The sequence below is a fragment of the Podarcis filfolensis genome (genome assembly GCF_964270895.1).
Source record: "Podarcis filfolensis genome assembly, chromosome: 4".
In the NCBI taxonomy this organism is placed as follows: Eukaryota; Metazoa; Chordata; class Lepidosauria; order Squamata; family Lacertidae; genus Podarcis; species Podarcis filfolensis.
In genome coordinates, this window is record NC_139607.1 from 40364312 (window position 1) to 40386218 (window position 21907).

General features: G+C 40.4%; 1 protein-coding gene across 5 annotated transcripts in view; it reads left to right on the forward strand.

The window, feature by feature from the left end:
• The window catches only part of RAI2 (retinoic acid induced 2), a 73180-nt gene that overhangs the window by 39340 nt on the left and 11933 nt on the right, over positions 1 to 21907 (forward strand). The window contains exon 1 of one of the 5 annotated variants that reach the window (XM_083612378.1): positions 5190 to 5313. The exons of 3 other annotated variants lie outside the window; for them this stretch is intronic. The gene's annotated coding sequence lies outside the window, so the exon portion shown is untranslated. Of the gene's footprint in view, positions 1 to 5189; positions 5314 to 21907 lie in introns of those variants that run through there. One more of the 5 variants, XM_083612382.1, reaches the window with a different exon arrangement.

Genomic DNA, 21907 nt, shown 5'->3' on the forward strand with positions numbered 1-21907 from the left:
TATGTGGCATAATCATAAAAGGTTGCCTGAAAAAGAAAGGGGGGGGAGGTTGTTTTCTCTGTACTCAGGACTGGTTTCCCATCCAATTTGGGTCCATGAGAGGGGAGGCTGAGGTTGTTGTGAAGCATCCATTTTGCCATCTGATGGGTTTGGCTGCACAGGAAGGAATGGATCCTTTAGAAGGGGGTGCTTTAGCAATGCAGCGAGTGCTTCCCCAAGGCTCCTACTTGGCATGCTTTGCTGTGAAGTTGTATTTTGTGCTAAATCATTGAAGGGAGGCGGAGGAGGGAGTGATCCCAGCGGTGTCTTTTGACAGCATCCGCCTCATTTTGACTTTATGCAGCAGTCCCAAATTGGACCTGCAGTATTTATGTGTGCCGGGCCTTGCGAGAGTCTTTCTCCTATTCTGGGAAATGGTACAGCACAAGGGAAGATGAGAGACTCTTAAAAGGTAGCACCAAATGTGCCAGCAGCTATATGGCCTTTATTGGAACAGAGCTGTACAATAAAGATACCCATAGGCAATCTTCCCATTTATAGATGGCAATACAATGCAAAATGAGGTTCCATTCCTTATTTCCGATCACTTTGCTCCGGTGGTAAAAAAAAAGTTGAGCAAATGCATTTGTGTTGGAATATATTTGGTTCCCCCTCTCCTGCAATGTCTTTTACCCGTAAATGAGTGGCTATTGTTTCACTCGGCACTGAGGAAGGTCTGCATGTTTACTGAAATGAAATCTCATTGCATTTGCTGTTTAGGGTTAGAAATGTTGCCAAACAGCTGCTGCTTTGTGCTTCAATTGCCGAAGTCCCAGGAGTGGGTTTTGGACAGGGAGTGACATGGTGTGTAAACGATGAAGGAAGAGGAGGACAAGGGTCAAGTGCAGATTTATGGGTGCATAGATCTCCCTCTGCTAAACTTCCTAAAAACAATAATTTGGAGAAGTAGTGGTAGATCATGAGGTGAGGATTAAAACCAAACCCATGCTACAGACTTATTAGTCAGCGATATTTTTTTAAACCTTGGATTGGATACACTCAAACCCAAAACAATTGATAATATGAAATTAAACAGTTATTTTTTTAGTTCAATATTTGTAATCATTGCAGAGCAGTTGCTTATGTATCACTCTTTAAAAATACACTGTCTATAGTTAAAGTTATTCAGTAGGAAATAATCCCTTGGTTTTTCTTTCACCTCTGGTGCATTTGTTTGTTCTGGACAAGGAGATAGTGGTTTTATTATTTTTCTGTCTGTGATTCTGACTTGAAGTTGCATTATTTGGTTACTGGAGCATGTTTAAATATTTCAGTGAAGATTTTACATTGACCAAGTGCTACTTTGCACAGAATACATTGCGGAAAATAAATGGAAATGGGAAATAAAACACACTTTTGCCTGAATTTTAAGTCATACCCTGCTCATTTGTTTGCTATTGGGTTTGCCAGATAAATGCTAGTTTACAAGCAAGAATATGTTGAGATTCTTCCAATAAACTAATTTATTGCATTTTCCTTTTTCAATATGTTCTCTCTCATGGAACAGCTTCAGATAAGGGTGTGCTGATTAATTGAAGTTTCTGATTTTCAGTGCATTGTTGGCTTCTTTTTAATTTATTTCCAAAAAAGTGTTTGCTTGGTCCTCCTACTCTGTAGGGATATAAGCTCTTTCTCTTTCCATGAGGCCAAGGATTAGTTGTTGTGAAGAAATAGTGGGTCAAATGGGTATCCTGCACATGTGATAGAAATTGTGTTTTACAGGATTGGCTGTGGAATCTTCTGGAGGAAAAGCCAATTTCTTAAGCTTCTCTTACTCCATCTAATAGCCTTATTTTGTTACTGTAATAGTGGCCTGTGATAAATGGAAATTGCCACTAGGGGCTTCACAGAGAAAGCCAAACCTACACGTTAGGTTAAAATTTTTAATATTAGAGGGAATATTTGCCAAATAAAAAAAGACGAGGCTTTGGCCTTTTATGTTTTTCTAGAATAGTAAAGCTCTAACTAAGAAATCTGAGCTGGCCCTGTAACTAGAAAAAAAGTTTATTGGTGGGTGTCAGTGGAGTGGGTTTGAATAAATACCTTTCTTGAATCCGATGAGGATTTTGTATATGTTTTAAAGCATTCTGCTTTTTTCCTGCGCATATAAAATCATGCGGGTGAAATACGCATTTAATGTTAATTAAAATGTTGCCAATGTACACGCTCACTAGATTTTCCTATTTATAGTCTAATGCAAAATCAATTAGATATAGTAGAATATAAATTATTCTTTGACTTCGTTCAGATGTAACACCATGATTTAGCTTTTCAATAACAGGCCTTGGTGAGCCTCTGCTCACATGCTGTCCTCTCTGCTCCCCTTTGGTGTCTAAGGAGAGGAGATTGAAGCATTCACTTTTGGTTTTGAATGCTAGGGTAATGTCAGGGAACTGCCATCAGGGCCGGAGGGAGAGAGCAAGCTCCAGAGGGACTCCAGAGAGCGCCCAGGGATGGGGAGAGGCAGCCCATCTTCTGGGGAAGAGAATCAGCGTAGCACCAGTGGAGAAGGGGGGCAGATGGGGGAAGCGGCGAGGCGGTTCCATGACTCCTTGCCGGGAACCAGTGGGGAGAGTAGGGGTCCTCCACTGCCCCGCACCCTCCTTGCGCAGAAGGCTTCCGCGCAGGGAGAGTAGGCGGAGACTAGGCGTCAAAGAGCTTCTTTGCTGGAAGAAGTTCAAGAAACGCCCACTGACGGATTCTGCCAGCGACTGAGACAGCCGCGGGTGAGTGGCTGTCCGGACAGAAAAGGTTCACTCAGGCAACCCAGCCCGGTGTGACGCCGGTTTACGCACGAGCAACCCCTAGAACCATTACAGGTAACATCTCAGCAAAGCTTTGGTAAATTCAAAGAAATTAGGATTAAACCACAGTTCAAATAAACCATAATTGCCTGAGTTGAGATACAATGGAACACTATGGTTTGTTCATATGAACAGTAGGCTTGCATTACTACTACTGCTGCTGCTGCTATTACTATTATTACCATTTGTTTACTACCCTTCATCTGACGATCCCAGGGTGGTTCACAACACAAGTATTCTTATAGTACTAAACCATGATTACATCTGAACTGGGCAGTTAGTATTCAAAGAAAAGTTCAAACATCCTCACAGACTAGGTTGCCAGTGGCTAAACTATGGATGTCCTAGAGAATGGCAGGCATTTATCCTAGACGAAAGACCTCAGGATAGTGGGCTGCAACATTTTTCAATACAATAAAAATGGCCCTAATTAGGCCCAGCTGCCAGCCTCAGCTAAATGACATATGGGTTTGTTTATTTCAGATCTTCCTAGGTTGCAAAGTTGAAATTAGATGTAGGGTGTTTTATGTGGCAAATAATTTAACCTCAATTACTTTTACATAAATCATATGAGTGGTTGTCAAGAATGGCTAAACACACATGGTGATGCATGTTGTATTAAAAAGAGACTTGGGGGAGGGGCACAGCTGATTATTTCAAATTGATGTGAGCTTCAGATTTCCTTATTTTTGCAATTCCTGGCCTCTGCTACCCTACTGTCTCCCACTTTGCCTTCCTTTCTCGGAGTACAGTCTGAAGCATGCTTGCTCAGGATTAAATTCTTTTCTCAGAAGATGCTTCTCCTAAGTAGATTTAGGACTGCAACCAGAAGTTCTTCTCTTGATGTCTAGGGAGGCTCTTGGGAAGTTGTTGAACTGCAACCCCCATTTTCACCCGCCAACGTGGGCAATAGCCGAGGTTAATGGGAGCTGTAGTTCAGCAGCATCTGGAGGGCACCAGGTTGGGAAACTCTTCTCTATAACACTTCTTTTTCCAGACTTCTATCTTAAGGTGCATACCTTCTTCTCCACTAAACACTTCTTCCTGTCCTGCCACATATGAGCAGCTTGGCCACTGGAAGCCAGATATTTTCTGTCTGTCCAACCCTTCTCTGACACTAGGAAAGCTCATTCTGGCACTGTCAGAGGCTTCCTTCCTTCCTTTGTTTGTTTGTTAATTTTATATTCTGCCTTTCCACCAAATGGTGCTTGAGACAGCTAGCCAATACCAATGCAATAAAAGATGAAGTAAAACATAAAAGGCAGGTAAATAATGAGTAAAACCAGTAAAAACCAATTACTACATAGTTACAGCACAGTTTATTTATATATTTATAAATTTCCCATCATTTGTAAATAATTGTGGAGGAGGCAGGCCTTGACAGGACTTCCTTGATGTTTCTACTATTCCCATCACAGAAATCCATTTTACTACAACATATATATAAATAAATGGCTCTGTCTTTGTCACACAGAGGCAATCATAATAATGATGATTCCAGAATTCCAGATATGGGGTATTCCTAAAGCCCAGTCCACTTCAGAAGAGCTTTGATTCTAGAACTTCTCCATGCCAGCCTCATCCCCTCTCTCAGCTGTGGTAGACAGGGAAACAGAAGAGTTTGCCTCTAGATATCTGTGTTAAAATCTGGTGGAGGAAGCATCTTTGGAGGGTGGTTTATTGAGTACGAATGGCATGAGCTGCTGTGTGGTTGGGGGTCCATGTGTATTGCTTTCACTGAGGCCAAAAAGGGGGCCTCAAAGGGTCACTAAGGGTCTTCCAGTAGACATGCTTAGGGAGTGCATGTGTGTGTGACACCTATTACTCACCCACTGGGATCTTCAAACAATTGAATATTTTAAACTTTTGATTTCCGGTATTATGTTTTAATAATTGAATGACAGTATTAATGAACTTAATATAAATCAATTAATACAAATAAATTACCCATGCAACTTAGTAGGACTTCTTCTGACTAAACCAGAGGGTAATTGGGCGTGGTGTATTTGCAAGTCTGTGTAGTTACGAGCTGATATGGTTTTCCCAAATAGCAAGTGAACAAGAAGCAAAATAAGAGAATACGTGCTTGTGATGGCACTAGAATTGACATGTGATTTTTGTTTTTCACCATGTTGAGCAGAAGTGGGGAAACGGGCTTGTTTTACTGTGAATGGTTTTGTCTTTGGACAAGACTTCATTGTGTCACACATTCAGAAACCATCTCTGTTGAATAACAGTGTGAGTATTTTCCTCAGCATCCCACAGAAAACTCTTCCTTGGGGTGGTAATGAAGCACTGTGAGGTCACAGAGGTGTGCCCTTAAGAGCCTTTGTGATGCTACAGGAGCTCCTGCTGGTGCTTTGTGTGGCTTCAGAGTTGAAGCAGTGTCTTACAAGGAAAGCAGTGCACTTACTGGAGGATTATTTTGACAGGCTAAAGAATCTTAGAAAGCTAGAAATACCTACAAAAGGTACAGTTTTGCCATATGCAATGACTGAATAAATACAGCCTTGACCATATTGAAAATTTAAGAGGAGAAAGTTTAGAAATCTAGTTCTAATGATCACAATTATTATTATTATTATTCCCCAGCTACTCTGGGCAGCTCCCAACACAATTAAAAGCACAATAAAACATCAAACATTAAAAATGTCCCTAAACAGAGCTCCCTTCAGATGTTTTCTAAAAGTCAGGTGTTGTTTATTTCCTTGACATCTGATGGGAGGGTGTTCCACAGGGCGGGCACCACTGTCGAGAAGGCCCTCTGCCTGGTTCCCTGTAACCTCACTTCTCACAGGGAGGGAACCGCCAGAAGGCCCTCAGAGCTTCACTTCAGTGTCCTGGCTGAACGATGGGAGTGAAGCTGCTCCTTTAGGTGTACTGGGCCAAGGCCTTTTAGGGCTTTAAAGGTCAGCACCAACACTTTGAATTGTGCTTGGAAACGTACTGGGAACCAATGTAGGTCTTTCAGGACCGGTGTAATGTGGTCTCAGTGGCCACTCCCAGTCACCAGTCTAGCTGCCGCATCCTGGATTAGGTAGCCCCATATAGAGCGCATTGCAGTAGTGCAAGAAGTAGTCATCAAGCCGATACTTAGCTGCATATAGGTCACTCCCCCCCCCCTTTAAAAATGCACTTACTGATTAGTTAAATTGCTGTGTTTGAATTTTTACTAATTCTTCTCCATTCTTTTCTATCAAATTCCTGTCCGTCCGCCCCCCTGGAAATATGGCTTGGCATTAACAGTTCAAAGTAGTATTAAGCTAATGTTGGTTTTATTCTTTCCCATGGATCTTGAAGAATTTGAAAACAAAGGGATGGCACCCTCTCGCGGCAGTATATCAGTGTGTACAGTAATGCTGTGATTCTGGCTTCATCAAACTTGGTGCCCCCCAGATATTTTGGACTACAGTTCCCACCAGCCCCACATGTACTGGTTGGGGCTGATAGGAGTTGTAATTCAAAACAACTGGAAGGCACTAGATCGGCAAAGGCTGGCATGATGTGCTTTCAATGGCAAAGTTCCACAGATGTCAATTGGAGAAGAATCATTCTGTTATCTGTAGGTCATGGCGAGGTCAACAGGCTAAATAAGAATATGGATTAAAAACTGGAATGGGTAAAAGCATATGGGACATATAGAAGCCCACCATTTTTAACCTAATGTTGAAAAGTAATAGAAATATATCATAATTTAATATGCTTCATAAATCCTTCCTTCATAAATATGTTCCACCTCTTGGTTCCACTCTAATATCCTGGAATTCTCAACACTCCTACCCCGGTGGAGTATTATTTTATTTCACTTCAATGTTACAACTGAAGAAAGGGGTATTTGGGGAAGGAAAGAGACCGGTCCTTGGAGAGCTTTAAAAAAATTGGTGATCTAAGGTCAGATTCAGTGCATGGAGTCCTACTGCCATGCTCAAGGTTGGATCTGCCATATTGGTAAATAATTTTCTCCCTGGGTACAATTTGGCATCTCTTGTGACACGTCTTATAAAATTAGCCACGTGGCGGAAACAAGTGAATCAGCCTCAGTGTTCAGGAGGGAGGGAAGGCAAGACCCTTGAATTATGCAGACACTGCTGCCATTCTGCATTTGGTTATATATTGCAATAGCAATCTTCAGCCCAGCATGTGGGTGATGCTTTGGGGCATTTTGGAATTAAGCATGAGCCATCAAATTAAAGCACAGAATTCGTAGATCTGCTAAAAAGAAGAGTAAGGTGCAAATTTTATGTTAAGAGATGAAACGTATTGTAAATGCAGGCTGCATCTGATGCTTCCCTAGCTAACCCTTGTTTGACTGCTCTGGTGTTAATGGAATGTTCTGACAGTTTAATGCCTTAACAGTTAGTACTAAGGCCTTAAGGACAGAAGAGATTGGATGCTCTTGGTGGACAAGCAACATAGACTGAGATCATTACTCCTACAAGGGCAGCTTCTCCCTTCAGCCTGCTGTTTGTGATTTGAAAACACTTTTATTTTCTTTGTTTATCTCTGTCGTGGCATTACACCTTATGGTATTTTACTTGCTTGGGTTTTATGAATGAGGAATAGGGTTAAAAACCCAAACACTTAATTTGTTTGAGATGAGCCAAGTCAGAGAGGGAGGAAGGGGAGCTCATGCTTCTTGCTCCTGGAGCGCTGTACTTGCTCCAGTCATAATTGCTTTGACATTGCTATACACTATTTCTTTTCTCTGCCTTTTTAAACATGGTGGCTCCCTTGACAGCTCTTTCTTAATTAAATAGAGAGCTGGAGCACTGAGGGATGTTGCAGAACTAGGCCTGGTAGAGAGATAGCATGAGCTCTCTGCAAACCATACTTCTCCCTGCCATATATTCCCCACTTCCTTTCTTTTTTGGCCTTAACTGACGCTGTACACATGATGCCAACTATCATTAATGCTAACTAGGTTCCACTTAACCAGGGTTTACAAACCCACTTCAGATAAGGGTTTGAAACTGTTCAGTATGTGTTGAAATATATAGCTGCTGGTCAGCTCACCTCCCCATATGTGCTTCTCTAGACCCACAAATTCTCTTCTCCCTGCTCCCCACACTTCTCCTCTCAACTGTCCTCCTGAATCTGAGAGCTCTGTTTTATAGTATACATAAGGGATCAAGTAGACAGTTTCATAATACATACTGATGTTCGGACCTTACAGTGCTGTTTGCCTTACATTACTGTTTCAAGAACTGTTGTTCAGACCATATAGAAGGTCCCTAGATTCAGTCTCCAGCATTTTCGGGTGGAGCCAAAACCCTGGAGAGCAGCTCTCAGTCAGTGCCAGTGATACTAAGCTGGATGGGCCAGTGGTGTGTGTCTGTAGTAGGCAGATTCCGTTGTTCCTATTACTGGTCAGTGTATTCCAAGGCACTGAGAGTGGCAGCTCCAGAGGCCTTGCTATTGGAGATCCTTCAACCTTGGATATCAGTGATTGGATTTGGGCCCTTAAATATACAAAGCATGTGAACTAAACAGTGACCCCCATCATCTCATGTAATTCAGAGAGCTGTTGGCACAGGCAGTGTCCTGGTGCCAAAGAAGCTGGCACTTGAAGACCACTGGTACCTCACCATATATTTATGGGTCAGAACAGAACACCTAAAGAGATTTACATGCATTCACATTCCTGCTCTGCCTTTCCTGGGACAAAGAAATGGCCGGTCTGTGGGTGGGAAATGTTAGTAATATTGATGCAACTGCACAGCAGTTTAATATGAATTATTCAGTAGTGTGAACCTAGTCATTCAGCTGCTTGCATGTTTCTGTTCCTCCATCCCTTCAGAGCTCTTTTTTGTGTGAAGGGCTGTTCTTAATGCCAACAGAAACTGGCCATAGTAAACAAGGGCAGATTTTTGGTCCATATCCAGGAATTTGATTTCATTGCATCCATGTAGAAATAAAGCATGTCAGCAACAGAATAACCCTTGATGAAAGTGATAATTTGTATTCTCAGTTCCACCACACCTTGTGTTGGTGTTTGAAGGAAATAAAAAGTAGCCAGCAGTTTATAAAACAATGTGTTTTTTTGCCTTTTTAGATTCAAACATGCCCTGCATGTTACTTGGCTGTTTCAGCACTAATATTTAAAAGGAGGTAAATGATGCAACTGTGTGTTAGAGGGGAAGGAGATAACTTATGAGTGGTAGAAAGATGTAACGGGGGGAAGAGGCAACTGGAAGAACTGATGTAGTTGCAGAAATATGCAGCGTAAGAACAGTACTGAAAAAGGACAGACAGCAACACAATAAAGTGACATGGACAATATATGTTTTGGTGTGGGAATGCCATAAAGTTTTTATTGCTGCTTGATTGTTCCCTCATTAGTAAAGTCCTCCCACAGTGTAATGCTGTCCCACGCTGGTGGCAATAAATGTTATTTAGTACCTACGGTCATATAAAGCATTCGTTCTGTTGCTCTAGAAAAATATCTGTGGGGTGTTGCTGTTGGAAACCTATTGTGATGTGTGTGTAGACGTTAGGAACAACATCACATGCTTTAATTTACAGATTTAAAATCTGTGCCTAATTGTTATCCTACGGCAATGGTTTCCTTGCCCTTTCAGTTTCTTTGCATATGTTAAAAACATTCTCTGTATAATGTTTTTGTGTGCTATTTCTACAGTTTACCAACAAGCCTTGCATTGTGCTTCGTTTTCAAATTATGTGCTGGAGATTTGTAAATCTGCTTTTAGTCTGTGTAGCATGCAAGCAGAATATACTGTTAACTGCATTGCTGCATAAAGCCCCTGCAGAACTGATCCCTGATCATTGAAAGCCTTGTCTCTAATCTGCCTGTTCAAGGCCATTTCTCCTGAGTGTGTGTGTGTTCTTGAAACCTTGGGCACTTCCTGACTGTCACTATTTTCATTTGGGATTTAGTTATATGCCAGCACATTCAGGCTGTTCTTGAAGCTCTTGTGATACAACCCACTTTCCCCAAAGATGTGACTTTTTGTGACAAAGGAAGTGACTGGAAAATGTTTGATGCAACGTCATCTAATCCATCTAAAAACAAACCAGGATTAATGCTCAATAAACAGGTTATCTGTTTGTCAAGAAAGCATAAGCATGGAAGGTAAAATTGCAGGGAATATTCTGTATGTTTAGGCCTGCTTGAGAGGTCAAAGGTGTTTTTTTTAAAAAAGAATAGAACAGACAACAGATCTATTTATTTGTTTTTTAAAAAACTGTTTTACTTGGCACTTTTACTCTGCAGAAACAATTACACAATATTCATATCGTGAGTGTTTTTAAATCTCTCAATTGGCTTTTCATATTAGACTTTTTCGTACAAAAGTCTTTAGCAAAAGCACACTTAAGCAGCTGAAGAAGGCTGTTGATTGCACCATAACAAAGTATACCAAGCAACACATTTCTCTTTAAAGCTGTTAATACTTTTTCTTAGGTCCATTAACTTCAGTAGTCTACTCTGAGTAAAACTTGGCAGAATATAATAAGTTATTTGAACTGGTGGGCTATTTAATGAAGTTTATGCATGAAACAACAGTACACGTGATGCTTTTCAGACCAAGAGAGTATGCAGAAAGATTCTCCCTATGACTGATGTAGCAGCACAGAACACAACTGATATGGATCAAGGCTTAAGCATATGTTATTTAGTTATGTTATTTACAGTAACTCCTGTAGTCTCAAAACATGGTGTGATTCGAGGCAAAAAGTTTGCAAGCTATGCTATATTGCTCATGTCTGTTGTTTCATCTGTAGCTAAATCATAGAAAACAAATTCAACAGCAGATTCTGAGTTTTCAGGGTTTCAGAGAAGAGTCCTTTTCTCAGTTTATCTGGGAGTGAATATGGGTGCCTATGGATACACACATGTACTCTGTCACTGAGTGTAAGTGACAATTGCAATAAGAAATCGTCACCAGAATTTATGGCTGTTTGAGTGTGATAACTGTCTAACCCAGGGATGGGGAACCTGTTGTCCTCTGTGTGTAACTGGAATCTCAATTCCCATCAGCCCCAACCAGTATGGCCAATGGGCAGGGATGATGAGAGTGGCAGTCAAGCAAAATCTGGAGGGCCATGGGTTACCCATCCCTGATCAAATCATTCATCTATGTATATGCACTGCATATAATGTCTTAGGGATCAATCCTGATGCTTCCAACAGTGGAGGACCAATTGAAGAATATGGACAAGAACAGATAATTCAGCTATCTAATGGGGCATCTAAATAATTGAAATGAATGCTCTTGTGGACATAAATTGCATGCTTACATCCCTCTTATCTGTCTCTAATAGGCCTTTAGGTTAATACTCCATTGAAGAGAATGCACCTGTGCAATGAATGAGATTTAATTTATAGAGGCATTATTACAGTATTCTTAATATATTACCGGTATTTTGCGTAACAAATATAGGGGAAGTAGGGTTTGAGATATACCTCACCTTAAGGTAGATCCAGGATATAACAACCAAAGGAGAGAAACGATAGCCTGTTGAATGATTTGTGGGTGAATTGCAGCAGAATGACTAGGGGAGATTTGAAAATGCTGCCTCAGAAACAAGGACTTGAATGTAATTGACTGGTAAGGAAGAGTGCAGGGGACATTCAGAGGTTTGCCACGTGATAGGGACAATGAGGTGTTGGCAGTATTTTATTGTGATTGTATTTGAAGCCAGTTAAGGTTTTGAGAAATTGTAGCTGAAGCCTTAACACTGTACTAAAGTTCTTAATGTGTTAGAAATCTAAAGCCCTGCCACAGCTTAAGGAAGGCCATTGAAAGACACTTAGATATCATGTATGAATATGCAGAGAAACCAAATTCCCTTCTGAAAACAAGATCTAACCTTTTCAAATAGCAAAGCTGAAGAACTCTTGTACATTAAGTGTTTATCAATATATTTTAGAAAAGTTCTATAGATTAAGTCCCAATGAATTGCTAGGGCCTGATACCATGTTCTCACGAACTATAAAACAAGTTGTGTATATAACAGCTGAATTACATGTTCTGATCTATATACCCTCTATATAATAGTTTATATGCAAGAAAAAAATTATGTGTAAGAAAGGTAACAAATGCACTATCAATCTTTCAAAATGTTTTTTGTGTGTGTGCCTGTGAATGCGTGCAAGGCAAATAAGCAGCCTTTCTAAGTTCTAGTTCTTAGAAAAAACAGATAAAATATGACACATTTAATCAGTTTTCTAATTCAAACAGGTGGCCATATTCGTAAATAAAACCCTTCAAGAAGCTTAATCTAAATGGTGATGTCCTTGGATTTTGAAAACCCTTCTCACTGAGTGTTTCATTGACTGAAGGTCCTTGAATAAAAGCTGATGTCCTTTTCTGAAAGTCAACAATGGATTATAAGGCGGGGGTAACTCTCACTGTGAAGAGAGGCGAGAAGAAGGGTGATCCAAGGATTTATACCAGGATGATGATGTTGTTTTTTATAGCCATACAAAAAGACCAAGAACAAATAGTAACCAGTGATATTCAGTATATTCACAAAACACATTATTTAAGAGTTACAGAAGGTTCTTGTGATAATGTTTGGAGAATGCACTTTGGCAAGAGCAAAATGGCTTCAGTTTAATTGAAAATAGATGCTGGATTTACTGTTATTCAAGGAAGATCAAAATTTTGGTGCTGCTTCCACACACACACACACACACCCAATATCTTCAACTTAAAGGAACTTGCTAGGTAAATTTTTGTTTGGCAAAATGCTTATAGAACCATAGTCCTCTTACAAAATAGTCTGTATCAGTCTGTAACCTCAAAATATGCCCTTAATGAAAAAGCATTATTGGTTGCTGTATGTATCATGGTAGGGAATAAGAACTTGTTGTGGAAATGATAAATTACACTTTCTGGAGTGTATCATCTTGAATAACTATTGGCTAAGGGATAATTTTCAGTGGTATCTGAATGTATTCCATCCCACCCCACAGCAAGCCACTCAGAATGCATAGCTGTATTTGGGTATATTTAGCATTTAAAGCAATAGCGTCTTGAAGAAACTGATGCACTTGTCGCTGAACAAACTGTTGCATTGGGAGAGAATGAATTGTGCCTGGTTGGATTATAATGATGCAATTGTAATCAGAGCCCATAGCTGCAGGGAACCCCAGATGGTCACCCACACACCCCGTTTTAAAGTAAGTATCTAGCCCTCCATAAATGAAAGCTATGAAACAAAAAGTATAGGCAACCTTCAAATTGATTTCTTTAAGATGAGCCAGCCTGGCTGCTCACACGTTTCAGTATTTTTAGCTAATGAGTGAAATCAGAGCTATGATTGATGAGTGAGTTGTTTGGAATTCCTGGGGTGTTTCTCCCTCCCCTTTAGTGTACTTTCCTTTCCTGCTTCTTTCTGATTCTAGCAACCAGGACACATCTTTCCTGTGGTTGATCTGTCTAAGATCAGGTATTCCCTAGAAGTTATTTTCTCCAAATGCTACTGCGCAATAGGTGAAGGTGGGTGTTAAAGAATGTCTCCCAACCTCCACATGGCAAATGCAAAATGTGAAAACTTTGCAAAGAGGCTTAGGCATGTCTCCTGCTGTGTAGTGTTGAAGTCTAGGCACTCATTAAGAATTCACTGTATAGTTAACCTATAAATACATTGTTACACATTTTTAATCAGACTAAATCTCTTCCTGTTTAATGGAGCTTACTCTTAGGTAAGTGTTTGCAGGAGTCCAGATACGGTTTTCCTTTGAGGAAGGAGTAAGACAGAATTTATAGGGAGCCCACCAGGCTTAAGCTTATTTTGGGAAGCGGGGGCAGGTTTTTACTGAGTAACTCGGTAAAGTATTGACTATGCTTTTCCTTACTATTTTTACTTGCAAAGGAAAATTAGTAAATACAATATTTAAATTAAAGACCCTCTGCTTTCCATCATCACTCTCCTGCAGTGGCTACAGGCCTTAGAGAATTCATTTTAGCAATCATATGATAGTAAGCTCAGCTGAACATATGGCATAACTTGGAGACATCTAGAGACAAAGCAGGATCTTAAAAACAGCAGCTTGAGGTATTGGTGTATATATTTTAAAGCAGTATGCTGTCAAGCCTGTACTTCAAGTCAACATGTCTAGGACAGGGATGTAACAGAGGAGTTTGGTACACAATGAGCACTGACAATCAAATATTTGTTTGGTTCCTTATGAAATCACCTTAAGTAGCTTTGATTGAAACACATCTAAATAAAGACATAATCCTTAGAAGATTAGTTTCTCTCTTCGGCAAGCAGGTTAACAGCAGTCAAAATTTGTACTTCAGGTAGCCAGTTCTGTCACTTACATATGGTTGTTTCGTTGTTGTTGTTGCTGCTGCTTTATGTCATCTGCCTTGAGATGTGAATCATGTAGTTTTGAGATTCATATACAGTAGGGCAGGGGTGAGGAAACCTTGCAACAATTTGTATCATTCCTAACCAATGGCCATACTGAGTGGGGGCTGTTGGAGTCCAACAGCACCAAGAGGCATCTCATCCCTCTGGGTATAGGATGCAAAGTTCAAATGACTTTTTGCAAGCAATAGGATTGCAACTTACCCTGCCTTTGTTTTAATTGGCTGCCAACTGTGCAAAGAGTCCATAACCTGGTAAAGAGGCTCATTGGTACAGAAGACTGCAAGGTAACTGCCTAGAACAGAGCTTTCCAAACTGTGTTGTGACACATTAGTGTATCAGCTGCAGTATGTAGGTGTGTCACGTGAACACTCTCTGTGCTCCTTCTGGGGCTGGAAAGGGGCTAGTTTAACCTTCAGTTTGCTAGTAAAACTGAATTGCTGAATTACTGTGTCGCGAAATGGTGCCCGTCTAAAAAGAGTGCCACCAACATGAAGAGTTTGGAAAGCTCTGGCCTAGAATATGGAGGCATGTATTCCCACCTGCTCTTTCAGCTTAGACTTACTGTGGTTCCAGTAATCAGTCTTTATGAATTCTTCCATTTTGTCAGCTCTCCAGTTGAAACCATAAGTATGATTGCATCCAATCCGATTTATTGTACTAGCCATTGGCCATGACAAATCTGAATCGAAAATAAATACAAGCAAAAGGGGTGTCATGCCACAAATAATGGTCTCTATTTAGATCTCTGTGTCTCCCTCACAGTTCATGGCTATATTGTCCAGGGTCGTCTTTCTGATCTTTTTAAATTCTCCATTAACAAAAAACCTGAGGCTCTTTTACTTGGTATTATGCCAGGAGAATTTTTTTTTTTAAGTTTCTTTATGAGTTACTGAATTGTTTAGGACCTTCTCTGCCAGGGAGAGCTATCTTTCCTGTACAGATGGTAAGGTGAGAAATTGCCTACTGGGTCCTATGTATAGTGGGCAATATAGTAATAGTGCAAGATGTCTTTCACCTGCAGTTGCCCACATATAAAGAGTCTGTCTTTGTACTGTACCCTGTTATATCTTCCGTCTGGGACGGTGGGCATAGCTTGAAAATGCAGCTCAGTAAAAGTGAATCTAAGTGAGGCCGGCTGGATATTCGACAGGTAACTGGCTCTAAAATGGACCATTTTTAGAAGGGGGAACAAAGGAGAGCATTTAGAGTCTGATTACATAATGTTTAAAATAATTGGAAAAGGTGGATACATCACATCACTTTTCCATACTGTTATAATCTTAAGTATTAGACAGTGCTAACTTCAACAAAATAAAGCTAAGCTTTATGACACTGCTAAGACGGCACATATGTGATAATCTGTGGGAGACTGTCTAAAATTTGTCCAGAAGATTCAAGGGACTGAGGAAGCACAGTTTATTAAAAGCATTTGTTGAAACAGGCACAAATCTGTCTTTGATAAGAGCACTTAGTGCTCATGATGTGAATAATTATGTGGGGCAAGGTAAAAGATCATCTGGTTAATGTTTTTCATATCTGATCTGTCCTTGATTCTGTACGTAGGCAACCTTGTGCTACAAGCAAAGGAAAATGAGTTAAAAGCTGAGCATGTTTATCAATTAGGGTCCTGCTTCTCTTTTTAATTTCTGAATTAAAGGATGGCGTTAAAAATGCCATTGTATGTTGTGGTGTATGTGAAATAGGCTAGAATTTACTATTCAAAGCAATTTCAAAGAGGTATGAAACTGACAGTGGATATAAGAGAAGACAAAAATGCAGCACAATGGATCATCCTTGCCCACATAAAACATAGGCCATGGAGTTACACTCCACTTTGTGGAGTATTGTGCTATCAAAGTTTCATGAGGCTTGACTATTTGCTATGAAAATTGCCATTTCAGGGTGTGAGAAATGCCCCCCCCCCATACACATTTCAGTTCCTTCAGGTGTCTTTTGTCTGTTTTGCAGCAGTCCTTGTTATCCGGTCTACTACTTATGGGAGACCGCTTAATTATTTTCATCACTAAACTTCCCCAATCTAAATAATACCTCAATCTTCATAACACTGCTATTTATTTTGTTGTGGGAAATGTGCAAGCAGCTATACATTTTCCTCAGCAGAACATATAGCGTCAGGAGTTTTGTGGATTTTTAAAAAAAAAATTCAGATGTGTGTGTGTTTGTCGTCTTGTTGATGCTTTTACTGTTAAATTGCTTCTGGGTGCTTCATGAGAAGTGCTTCATAAATAAAAATAAATTAAACAAATAATATTTGTTCGAGGAACAGTGTGTCTAGATTGCTAGTATCCATGCTTTTGGAATCAAGCCTCAATATTTTTCAAGAGTCTGGCAAGTGGAGATTTCCTCTGGTCTCAGAGAATTCAGAAAGCTATGCAGTCAATTCTTGGGTGAATTCACCACATAGTAGCTGTGAGAATCAACTACAAATGTTAACTATTCCTATTCCAAATGAATGACCTCACCTCAACTTAGAGATGGAAATAACATCTCAGTTTTGCATTTGTTTACCCTTTTTTGGGGGGGGGGAATGCAGATAGACACTTTGATAAAAATATCCATTTAAGAAGTTTGCTGGAAGAAAGAGGTCTTCAATGGGCACCAAAAAGAAAATATTGATGTTGCCTGCCTGATAATGTATATAATGGGAGTTCCAAAGGGTACATGCCACCATACAAGTTGTCTGATTCATATATTGTATGGAGAAGACTTCCTGATGATGATGCCCTTTCCTGCAGAGCCCAGTGATCAACTGGGTATATACAGTGTGGGTTGAGATAACCTTTTAGGTCATGCGAACTATTGTGGGGGGAATCAACTGATGGTGAGTTGAGACCCACGCAGTGCTGTGAAAATAGTAGATCACTTTGTTTCCCTGGTGGAGCACTTGACGGTAGTGACTGGGCAGGTGAGCAAGAAAAGAAGGGCAAGAATTGCATATCAATGTTGGATTCACTGCTACGCTAGAGACAAATATAAAAGAGGTGACAGCAGGTTCAGTATTGTGACTTTCCTTTTTTATATTGAAATGTGTATTAAATTTCCCATCAACTATATAATTGAAACAAGCTTATGGCTGGAATAAATGCTCTGTATTATATGTATTATGAAACAGACAGAATGGGAAGATGCTGAACATCCTTTAATGGCAAAGTGCTTTTATGGCTTTTCCAACAGAGCTTGAACTCCAAATTTGCTGGTGATCTATATAGGAAACAAGAGCATTTCTGCATCCAGTGCCAGAATAAAATAAAAGTTTGGCATTTAGGCTTTTGGCACTGAAGAAAGAACTCTCCATTGCCTTAATTTCAGCTTATTGTGCATTTAAATAGCATTGCACTTCAGTGTAGGTCACTGTGATGTATGTGTGCTGATTGCACAGATGTATTTGTCTTTGTTTACATGTGCTAGGAAGCCCTGACTGGTAACAACATTCAAAATAAATATATATAAACTAACACATGGTGGCTGTCTCAATATGCAGTGTGCATGCTGTTTCCTGCGGAAGATCTGTCATGCCTTCCATGAGAATGGAACTGAAGAGTATTAGGTATTCATGGAGAAATTGGTGTTTGCTGCTACTCATTGAATTCCCACCTTTCCCCTTGACATTTTAAAAAATAAACAGCTGTGTGGCAGAAATCCAACAGGTGCTTATTTTGCCAGCACTGCATCTCTGTTATAGGAAAAGATTCCTGCTGAAGTTTTGTCTTGTCAGACAACTGCTACAGGCATGAGGCCTTCAGGGAAACAGCATAGCAACACTAAATCTGCCATATCAATGGCTTCCAGTATATAGCCCTGGTTTTGTTTTCACTGATATAAAATTTAATTTAATTTTACAGCAAAAGAAATGTAAGGGGTGAAGAGGGCATGCATTATTTAGTTTATCAAGTGATTTAAAATAACCAAAGGCAAATTTTTTTACCAAAAAGGAAGCGTGTGTGCTGTGCTTGTTTCTTTGTACATTTGAGTTAACATTTATCACAGTTGGTCTCTGTTCTGTGAACTTTGCTAAGTGGGATTAAAAAAAAAACAAACCCTCTGTGCACACTTACTCCTTTCTGGTTTTTTCAGCTGGTACTTAAAGCCAGGAAGTAATTAACTCTAGATTACAGTAATATGACTTCTGTAAACTAGTGTTCTTGTGACAGGAACATCCTAGTAATTGCAGGGCAATTGGTAGTCTTCTCTTGCAGCAGTGACGGGTCCAACCCTGTGAAATGCTCACTACCTGTTCTTCCTTCTGACGTTAATGAAGGCTGAGGGCTTCTAATGATTCACAGAATCGGGCTTCATGGTAATTGTAGAAAATTGCTGCTATTCCATTACTTGCCTCTTGCTACAAAAGGGGCAAGAGAAGATGAGAGAAGGTACATCTTGCCAGAATTTGTGGCAGCGTAGATTTGCATTTTATTAGCAACAGGAAATTCTGACACCATGCCATTGGAAGGAGCATGTTTTATGGGCATGTTACCTTCAGCAGTATGTTATCTTTCAGTTTCTCAGCACCCTTTTGAGTACCCTACTTATGCCACTGAGCACCCCAAGAAATATTGGTATTGCAACTAATCACCTACAGAGCTGAATGCTGATACGTATTAAAATTTACTACCAAGATTGGTAACAATGGCGTAATGAGAAAACAAAAGCACATGGTGTTACTGCAGCAGAAGTGGTCAAATCATGTAGCAAAGGAAAACCCATTTCATATGAAATGGGAATTATTGCAGTCCCTTCACCAGATAGTGCCCAAGCCTTATTCAAGTTGTGTTGCACTGGAAAGAATATAAACCTTGGACTGTCCCTTGAAGCTCGCTGGGTGACCCTTAGCCATCACCAATGCTCATCCTAGCCTACCTCAGGGTTTTATAATGATAAATGAGCGGGGAATCTTGTTATACAACCTTGAGTAGGGAATGGAAGGATTCGCCTGTTTCTGGTCTCTGTCAGTTTTGCATGTGCTCATTTGTAAGTATGTTCAATCTCATTTCCATATCAATTTGTGGATATTTATTAACTGCATGAAATATTCACATTGTTTTCTATGTTTTTCACAAAATGCACATTTTAATTTGGATTTAGGTACACTTCAGCAGAAAACTGTGCAAAATTAAAAGAAGTCTAAAAAAACTGAAACATAACTGCGTTCTGATTTATGAGCCTAGGAATTGCAAATCAGGTTTGTTTGCTCTAAAATGCAGACATGACAAAATCCTTGAGTAACCTTGAAGACTTGTGTGTGTGTGTACACTTAATTTCCTTAGGTCAATAACAGTTTCTTCAACATCCATATTTGCATATACAGTATGATCTCATCTTAGAATTCGATTCCAAGAGTTCCGCACATGCGCAAAAACATATATACTCAAACCCTTGGAATTGCCCCTGCGCAAACATCCTGGGCCTTCTGTGATCTCACAGGAACACCCCACAACTGGCTTTTCCCCACTCAAAAAGAGCTTTTAAGCTCTCTACCTTGCTTGGGGAGCAAGGCTCTCTCTGCACGCCAGCTTTGAAGGCCATGGGAGGATTTCACAGAGCTATTCCAGTTCCTACGAGATCTCATCCCAGACCTGATACGCTGAGAGAGCCTTGTTTCCCAAGGCACAGAGTTTAAAAGCTCTTTTTTCACCAGAAAAACCCAGCACAAAATAGCTTTTAAGCTTTCTGCCTTCCTGCATTTCAGGATTTCAACTAATGGCCTTTAGACGTGTATGATTGAAATTACGCTAGTTAAATCAGTGTTGGATGTGATTGTACTGTACCAGCAATAATTTCTGTACATGCTGGTATTGCACAGCATAGCCTATACGGCCTAGGACCCTCGTACCTACGGGACCGCCTCTCCTGGTATGCCCCACAAAGAAACCTACGGTCTGCAAATAAAAACATCCTGAAGGTCCCAGGCCTCAGAGAGGTTAGGCTGGCCTCAACTAGAGCCAGGGCCTTCTCGGCTGCAGCTCCAATCTGGTGGAACGCTCTGTCACAAGAGACTAGGGCCCTGCGGGACCTGACATCTTTCCGCAGGGCCTGCAAGACAGAGTTGTTCCACCAGGCCTTTGGTCAGGGCGCAGCCTGACTCCCTCCTCTGGCAACCTGCACAGAGTTTTGCTTAATGGTTGCCATCAACTTGATTTTAATTAATTTTTATAATGAAATATTTTTAGAATGTTGGTTTATTTGATTTTTTGATTATTTGGTTGTTGTTGGCCGCCCTGAGCCCGGCTTTGGCTGGGGAGGGCGGGATATAAATAAAATTTATTATTATTATTATTAAAGAAGAGCTGAAGTAAGCATACCAGTACTACTCTGAGATAATGGGAGTTTGAAGATAGAAAAGTATTTAGTATGTGTAATGGCTTTAGGGGTTGCTTGTGCGTAAATAGCCGCCGCTCTGGGCTAGGTTGGCTGGTTAAACCATTTCTCGCTGGGCAGCCATCCACTCCGTGGCTGTTCAGTCGCTGGCAGAATCCGTCAGTGGGCGTTTCTTAAACCTTTTCCAACATAAAAGTTGTTTGACGCCCAGTCTCCTCCTACTCTCCCTGCGCGGAAGTCTTCTGCGCAGGGAGGGCGTGGGTAGCGGAGGACCTGTGCTCTCCCCGCTGGTGTCCAGTGAAGAGTCCCGGAGCCTGCTCTCTGCTTCCCCCATTGGCCCCCCTCTATCCCTGGTGTAGCGCTGATTTTCTTCCCCAACAGGAGACTTGCCTCTCTCCCTGCTTGGCCCCTCTCCAGCATCGTTGTGGGGCCTCGCCTCCTCCTCTAGTTCCGATGGCAGTTCCCTGACAGTATGTATTGGAGTTTTACCAATCCGAATGGAGTGGGGGAAAGCATGGCTGTATCTGAGGTATTTTTAACATTGCGTTTGTTTCAGAACAGGATTCATGGATATTTATTACTCAGAAAATTAGTAATCTCCTATGATGTGGGTTTAGCGTGAGGTGGAAATGATGCATTACTGTAATGCTAAGTTTTGGGGTAGACATCCAATTTGGCCTTCAAGCTTTCTCTGAATGGGAACATTATTTATTTATTTTTAAAATAAAAACATCTTTGACATTTACAATCCAGAGTAGGTTGGGGTTTTTTCCCTTCATTCAAACCATTTTTTGGAAATACACTGAGAGCAGTATTTAATCTGCCCTGCTTTTTCTTCTCAGCAGATCATAATTACTGATAGAGACATCTTGAAAGAGCTGTGTTCTTGAAATAAACTATCCCCTCAAGCTTCATAATGAGCATTATATAGAAATGACCTTTCCCTTGACAGTGTTCAGCGTATACATTTTTACACTCTAATAGTATCTATGAACTTTATTATCTGAATTGGGTGGATCCATGAGTTGTTCTTGGTTTAAAACTACAGCACTTTGCTACTTTACTTTTTACTTCATTTTCACTTCTTATTCATTACAAAAATTGAGATAAATAAATAATGTTCCCATTCAGAGCAAGCTTGAAGGCCAAATTGGATGTCTATCCCAAAATGTGCCTCTGCACTTAGCATTACAGTAATGCATCATTTCCACCTCATGCTAAACCCACATCATAGGAAATTACTAATTTTCTGAGTAATAAATATCCATGAATCCTGTTCTGAAACAAATGCAATGTTAAAATACCTCAGATACAGCCATGCATCCCCCCCCCATGAAATGGTTGTTGTTTGTTGTTTAGTCGTTTAGTCATGTCCGACTCTTCAT